Below are 7,213 nucleotides of genomic sequence, written 5' to 3' on the forward strand. Positions count from 1 at the left end.
AAAATATTTTATAGGGTGCTCCAACTCATCAGAAGACCATGGCTGCATCACTACATTTTATGGGTGAAATCACAGTGTGTGAAATTTGGAATTTAAAAGTCTCTAACTTATGTTAAGACTATCTTGGGTTTACCCCAGTGACACTGCATTATATAGTGGTAATTAGCCCAAGTTCTGGGGTCAGACTACCACGATTTGGATTTCTCTTCTATATAATGTGACTTGTGGCAAGTTATTTAACCTCTTTGAACTTCAATGTCTTCATCTGTAAAATGATGATTGTAAAAAGTGTCTCCTGATAGGGCTGTTGTAAATTCTACTGGGATAGTACTTCAAAGACGTATGTCATGGTGTCTGATAGATACTAAGCACTCAGTAGTTTGACCATTTATTCTACATATATACATTCCTATGGCTACTAGCATATGCCAAGGTATAACTGATCTCCTCTTAGGGTATTGTTCAGATGAAATTGCATATAAAATTCCAGACATTTTTAGTCTATCAACAGAAATTTGTAGGCACTATGGAAGTAGAAAAATGTGTTTCCCAAACATTTATTTCCATCTCTGATTTCTCCTACTATTCTTTTTTTTTTTTTTTTTTTTTGAGATGGAGTTTCGCTCTTGTTACCCAGGCTGGAGTGCAATGGCGCGATCTCGGCTCACCGCAACCTCCGCCTCCTGGGTTCAGGCAATTCTCCTGCCTCAGCCTCCTGAGTAGCTGGGATTACAGGCATGTGCCACCATGCCCAGCTGATTTTTTGTATTTTTAGTAGAGACGGGGTTTCACCATGTTGACCAGGATGGTCTCGATCTCTTGACCTCGTGATCCACCCACCTCGGCCTCCCAAAGTGCTGGGATTACAGGCGTGAGCCACCGCGCCCGGCCCTTCTCCTACTATTCTAAGCTTCTCCTCCATCTTCTCCATTTTTGTGAACAGCAGCACCATTCTCTCAGTTTCTCAAGTCCCAAATACAGGAATTATTCTTGATTCCTTTATTTTCCTTAGTACTTGTATCTAGTCAGCCAAAAATTCTGCCAGAATACCTCTAAAATGTCTCCTGGTTCTATCTACTTCCATGCCCACAATCTTTGTGGTTCAAACCACTATTATCTGTCATTTGGATTACTGTTAATAGGCTTCTAATTTGGTCTTTCTGCTTTTATGCTCCCCTAGTCCATTCTCCACACTACAGCCAGGATGATTTTTTAAACAAAATGAGATCATATAATTCCTCCACTTAAAACTCGATTATATGGCCTCTTCTCATGCTACCAGCAAAATCAAAACTTCTTAGGCTCATGAAGTCTAAAACGGTTTGGTCCTTGCTCTGACCACATACTGTTACTCCTGTCTCCATTCCTTTTCTCAAACTTGCCTTTCTAGTTCTCTGTTCAGGGCTGTTTCAGCTGGAATGCCCTTCTCCCACCTGACTACCTTGTCATTCAGTTCTCTCCTGGTAGAGAGAGAATTTCCTATCAAATGTAAGAAAGCTTTTCTCTATGTTGATCTGCTGGTTTTAATTCTCTGAATAGTACTTATGATCATTTGATGTAGCTCCTGTTTGTTACTTGATTATTCATCTTTATCTCCTTAGAATGTAAATTTTCTCTAAGGGCAACACATGTTCTTAATCTTTGCTGGATCTCTACTGTCTCCTGTAGTAGAGTACATACTCAGAAAATATTTACTGAGTTAATTAATGAATGATTCCTAAAAGGTTGTTGGTGAAGCTTGACTAATTTTTTGTAGAGACAAGGTTTCACCATGTTGCGTAGGTTGGTCTTCAACTTCTGGGCTCAAGCAATCCTTCTGCCTTGGCCTCCCAAAGTGCTGGGATTACAGGCATGAGCCATTGAGTCCAGCAATCTTGTACTTTTAGATTGGAGTTTTGAGTTTCAGAGATTTGTAGTTCACTGAAAAGGAAGCACTGTGTGGGTGTGCCTGGGAGGGAGTTTTGCTAAGAGTTCTTACTAAATAAAGTTCAATCAATCAAATGTTATTATACTTCAAAAATTCTCCAGGGAAATAAATTGTCAGCTTCCATTTAAAGATTGTATTCCATTTAAATGTGCTGTTAAAGTAAAATGTGACATAAGAATCTACAGATAACTGAAAGGAAATAAAAATAGAGCTCTTCGAAAAAATAAAAAAAAGTACAATTTACTTCTTTAAACAGGTAAAACAAAAATTTAAAATAAGGCCGGTCATAGTGGCTCATGTCTGTAATCCTAGCACTCTGGGAGGCCGAGGCAGGCAGATCACTTGAGATCAGGAGTTCAAAACCAGCTTGGCCATCATGGTGAAACCCCGACTCTATGAAAAATACAAAAAATCAGCTGGCACGGTGGTGTGTGCCTGTAAGCCCAGCTACTCGGGAGGCTGAGGCAGGAGAATCACTTGAACCCGGGAGGCAGAGGTTGCAGTAAGCTGAGATCGTGCCACTACACTCCAGCCCAGGCAACAGCGAGATTCCATCTCAAAAAAAAATTAAGAAAGAAAAGAAAATTAAAAATTAAATAAATATGCAGGTAAAACATTCACGTGGTTCCAAGGAAAGCATTAAAAGGTATAAAGTACAGTCTCCCTCTTAATACATACCTAGTTTCCTAATCCCCCTGCTTACTACCATTATTGTTCTCCCGTGAATCTTTTCCAAGTTTCTTTCTACATATGCAAGCAAATACAGATATTCTTACTCCCCTTTTCACACAAATGGTAGTACAGTAAATGTACCATGCAGCATTTTCTCCATTTAACTATGAATCTCAGAGATTTTTCCTACAAATCAGTACATAAAGAACATCCTCATTCTTATTATTTTTGAGACAGATTTTCACTCTGTCATCCAGGCTGGAGTGCAGTGGCATAATCACAACTCACCACAGCCTTGACCTCCCAGGCTAAAGCGATCCTCTCACCTCAGCCTCCTGAGTAGCTGGGACTGCAGGCATGTGCTATCATTCTTGGCTGATTTTTTAAAATTTTTTGCAGAGATGAGATCTCTCTGTGCTGCCCAAGCTGGTCTTAAATTCATGGGCTCAAGCGATCCTCCTGCCTCAGCCTCCCAAAGTGCTGGATTACAGATGTGAGCCACCATGTCTGGTAGTCCTCATTCTTAAAAAACAATTAGCCGGGCACGGTGGCTCAAGCCTGTAATCCCAGCACTTTGGGAGGCCGAGGCGGGTGGATCACAAGGTCAAGAGATCGAGACCATCCTGGTCAACATGGTGAAACCCCGTCTCTACTAAAAATACAAAAAATTAGCTGGGCATGGTGGCACGTGCCTGTAATCCCAGCTACTCAGGAGGCTGAGGCAGGAGAATTGCCTGAACCCAGGAGACGGAGATTGCGGTGAGCCGAGATCGCGCCATTGCACTCCAGCCTGGGTAACAAGAGCAAAACTCCGTCTCAAAAAAAAAACAATTAACTGGCCAGGCACGGTGGCTCACACCTATAATCCCAGCACTTTGGGAGGCCGAGGCGGGTGGATCACGAGGTCAATTGATCGAGACCATCCTGGTCAACAAGGTGAAACCCGGTCTCTACTAAAAATAAAAAAATTAGCTGGGCATGGTGGCGCACGCCTGTAGTCCCAGCTACTCGGGAGGCTGAGGCAGGAGAATTGCTTGAACCCGGGAGGCAGAGGTTGCAGTGAGCCGAGATCGCACCATTGCACTCCAGCCTTGGTAACAAGAGCAAAACTCCGTCTCAAAAAAAAAAAAAAATTAATTTAGGCTGGGCGTGTTGGCTCACACCTGTAATCCCAGCACTTTGGGAGGCGGAGATGGGTGGATCACCTGAGGTCAGGAGTTCGAGACCAGCCTGGCCAACATAGTGAAACCTCATCTCTTAAAAAAATAAATAAAATTAAAAAAAAAACAACAAAAAATAATTAACCAGGTACATTGCAAGTATATCGATGTATCATCATTTATTTGGTCAATTCCCCAATGATGAACATTTGTTTCCAGTGTTTTGCTATTACAAACAATGCTGCCAGTGAATGTACCCTATAAGTCATTTAACATATGTGTAGGCATACTGGTAAATTCTCTCAACTATAATTGCTGGGTCAAAGTATATTTGCATTTTAAATTCTGACTGATATATATGTATGACAACATATATGTATATCATGTGATATATGTATATTTGTATTATATACATGATAAATATGTATATATAATATATATACATATATTTACATATATATATGGTTTTTTTTTTTTTTTTGAGATGGAGTCTTGCTCTGTTGTCTCGGGTGAAGTGTGGTGACACAATCTTGCCTCCTGGGTTCAAGTGATATATATTTATATATATATATTTTTTCCTGATATTACATACATGATATATATGTATATGATACACATATATGTGTCACATATATATTCTATACATACATATGTACATTTACATACATCATACATATATGTATATATGTATATATTAGTGTACAGTATATATGTATGTCATATATATCATATATGAGAGTCAAAATATATATTATATATATATATATCATATATAGCTTGAACCCAGGAGGCGAGATCATGCCACCACACTCCAGCCTGGGCAACGGAGCAAGACTTCATCAAAAAATATACGTATCAATATATCATATACGATATATATATGAGATATATGTTATATATATATCAGACATATATGAGATATAGAGAGAGAGAGCGAGTGCGAGAGAGCGAGCGAGGGCAACAGAGAGAGAGCAAGCACACGCACGGGGGCAGCAGTGGCTGCTGACATGTGGTCAGATATTGGATGCCGGTGCTGGAGCCATGCAAGTGTCTGGCAGAGTGATGTCTCTCATTCTGAAGAATATATCTGTCTGCCTGTCTGTCTGTCTGTCTGTCTGTCTGTCTCTCTCTCTCTCTCTCTATATATATATATAGTCTCTCATCCTGAAGACTGTATCTCTCCTTCGCTCTACAGAGATTCAAGCAATTCTCCAAGATTCTCCCAGATTCAAGTGATTCTCCTGCCTCAGCCTCCCAAAGTGCTGGGATTACAGGCATGAGCCATGGTGCCAGGCCTTAATTTAATTACTAATTATTAATTACATAATTTAAAAAATAAGTGTTACAACAGCTCTTTTAAAATTTGTCTAGCAAGTTTTCCAATTTTCACTGGGAACTATTCCCCCTAAAATAGGTAAATGCCAGCTATGTGCCAGATACTGTGCCAGGTGTAGTGCCAGGGATACAACAGGGAGCAAACAGGTAAGGTTCCTGGTTCTCATGAACTACTTTAAAGCAGAGGGTAACAGATAATAAACAGGATAATTAAACAGTGGGATAGTCCTATAAAAGGAATAAACAGGCTACTCTCAGTGCAATGCCCATGGGCTAGCCCAGCTCCACAAGAAGACAACTAAAAAAGAAAAAAAATAGGGCAGGTGCAGTGGCTCACGCCTGTAATTCCAGCACTTTGGAAGGCCAAGGCAGGCAGACCATGAGGTCAGGAGATTGAGACCATGCTGGCTAACACAGTGAAACACCGTGTCTACTAAAAACACAAAAAATTAGCCAGGCGTAGTGGCATGCGCCTGTAGTCCCAGCTACTCGAGAGGCTGAGGCAGGAGAATCGCTTGAACCCAGGAGGTGGAGGTTGCAATGAGCCAAGATCGTGCCACTGTACTCCAGCCTGGGTGACAGAGCAAGATTCCGTCTCAAAATAATAATAAAAAAAAATAAAAACAAACAAACAAATAAGGTGATATGATAAAGAACACCTTGTATGGGACTACTTTTAAATAATATGGCCAGAAAATACCTGTCTGAGGAAGTACGACAACATGAGCCGAAACCCGAAGGATGAAAAGATGTACAAGGCCTGCAGTACAGTAAAGGGAGTAACTCAACATTATCAGCGTTGCCCAAACTCTGCACAGGTCAAGAACGGTTTGTTTTCCCTGCCCAGCTCCTGGAAGACAACCTCGAAAACCTTAGACTACCCTGCCTGTTAAAGACTTCCTGGCTGGGTGTGGTGGCTCATGCCTGTAATTCCAGTACTTTGGGAGGCTGAGGTGTGTGGACCACTTGATGCCAGGAATTCAAGCAAGACCAGCCTAGCAAACACAGTGAAAGCCCATCTCTACTAAAAATACAAAAATTAGCCAGGCATGGTGGCGTGTGACTGTAATCCCAGCTACTGGGGAGACTGAGACATGAGAATCACTTGAACCTGGAAGGCGAAGTTTGCTGTGAGCTCAGATCACACCAGTGCACTCCAGCCTCAGTGACAGAGTGAAGCTCGACCTCAAAAAGAAAAAAAATTTTTTGAATTAATTAATTAAAAAAAAAACTATTTTGTTTACATGAGGCACTGGGTCATGCCAACTAGTTTCCGCTAATAATGTAATCTACGGTGGGGGCCTTGGGTCACTCATCAGCTTGGCCTCTGAAGGAAGCACAGAACTAAGGTCAGCCACGTGTGACTCAGAGACCAAGGCTTGGTGAGCCTTCCTGGTTGCCAATATTCCAAGTATGTTGTCACACACTGCTGCTGGAACAATGAAGCACTGTGTGCACAACTCCACTGGAAGACTATTGAAAGCTTGTGCCTGGTGGTGTCTCCTGAACCTTGCCCTATGTGTTTTTTTCTGTTGCTAAATTTAATCCATATCATTTCAATGTACTAAACTACAATTTGAATATAAAACCTTTTCTGAGTTCAGTCTTAAATTACTGAACCTGAGGGTAGTCTTACAGATCCCCAAATATCCTGTACAATGAAAATTACAAAATATTGCTAAGAGAAATTAAAGAACAAAAACAGAAATAGACAAATGTGTCTATACCAAACTTTAAAACTTCTATGCACCACAGGAAGCAGTCAACAGAATGAAAAGGCAACCTACAGAACTGGAGAAAGTATCTGCAAATCAGGCTGGGTGTGGTGGCTCACGTCTACAATCCCAGCACTTTGGGGGACTAAGGCGGTTAGACTGCTTGAGGCTTGGAGTTCAAGACCAGCCTGGGCAACACGGTGAAACTCCATCTCTACAAAAAATGCAAAAATCAGCTGAGTGTGGTGGCAAAAAGTCCCTGCAGTCCCAGCTACTGAGGAAGCTGAGGTGGGAGGATCACTTGAGCCGAGGAGACGGAGATTGCCGTGAGCCCAGCTTGCACCACTCCAGCCTAGGTGACAGAGCAGCACCCTGTACCCAAAAAAAAAAAAAAAAAAAAAAAA

General features: G+C 41.4%; 1 long non-coding RNA gene and 1 pseudogene across 1 annotated transcript; one reads left to right on the forward strand and one right to left on the reverse strand.

The window, feature by feature from the left end:
* Positions 1 to 287: 287 nt before the first annotated feature.
* On the reverse strand, positions 288 to 2,203 carry LOC116528478. Its single transcript, XR_004259054.1, has 2 exons — positions 902 to 2,203; positions 288 to 582 (listed from the first exon to the last, which is right to left on the reverse strand). It is a non-coding gene; the product is annotated as an uncharacterized LOC116528478 (long non-coding RNA).
* A 2,893-nt stretch (positions 2,204 to 5,096) lies between these two features.
* Positions 5,097 to 5,163, forward strand: LOC116528741 (annotated as a pseudogene).
* The last annotated feature ends 2,050 nt before the right edge of the window (positions 5,164 to 7,213 follow it).

The sequence above is a fragment of the Sapajus apella genome, unplaced genomic scaffold, assembly GCF_009761245.1.
Source record: "Sapajus apella isolate SASKATOON/1434 unplaced genomic scaffold, GSC_monkey_1.0 scaffold59, whole genome shotgun sequence".
Taxonomy (NCBI): Eukaryota; Metazoa; Chordata; class Mammalia; order Primates; family Cebidae; genus Sapajus; species Sapajus apella.